This window comes from Bison bison, unplaced genomic scaffold (assembly GCF_000754665.1).
Source record: "Bison bison bison isolate TAMUID 2011002044 unplaced genomic scaffold, Bison_UMD1.0 scf7180017846612, whole genome shotgun sequence".
Lineage (NCBI taxonomy): Eukaryota > Metazoa > Chordata > Mammalia > Artiodactyla > Bovidae > Bison > Bison bison.
The window spans coordinates 9,173-9,830 of record NW_011477185.1 but is presented as its reverse complement, the minus strand read 5'-3'; positions in this window follow the sequence as shown (position 1 = coordinate 9,830).

Below are 658 nucleotides of genomic sequence, written 5' to 3'. Positions count from 1 at the left end.
ATTTTTAATGTGCATTATACCTTTATTTTAAAGCCAAAATTTTACTATATTCTGTATGGTCAACTACCTAGATACATAGCCCTAACTTCTGAGGGCTTGTGAGATCCGTTTTAACCAATAGGAAGCAGGCACTTCCCTGTGAGTAGAGCCAGTATTACTCTAGCGAGGCACTTGACATGGGCCTGGCAAGGCTGCAAGCACCATACTACAGGGTGGGATTTACAAGGAAAATGTCAATGTAATGAAAAGGAAAATATTCCAAATGCTAGGGTCAGGACTTACCTTTTTTCCTCTGAGTGGAAGTAGAGGGCAAAAGAACAGAAGAAGAATCCCAAGATGCAGAATGAGGTCAAATGGGAGGCATTCTTGGAACTTTAGGAATAACGATGAATAGGGCACATTGCTAGAAAATGTCAATAGGCATCTGTTCCCCTGGTCAGAAAGAAGGAAAAGATAAATTCTGGAAATGAAAATATAAGATGGATGACCTAATACCACTAGATCAAATCAGCAGCTAATGACACCATATCCCCAAAGTGTTAAAGTAATGGATTTTGTGCCAACCAGTTATGACCAACCTAGATAGCATATTAAAAAGCAGAGACATTACTTTGCCAACAAAGGTCCATCTAGTCAAGGCTATGGTTTTTCCAGTGGT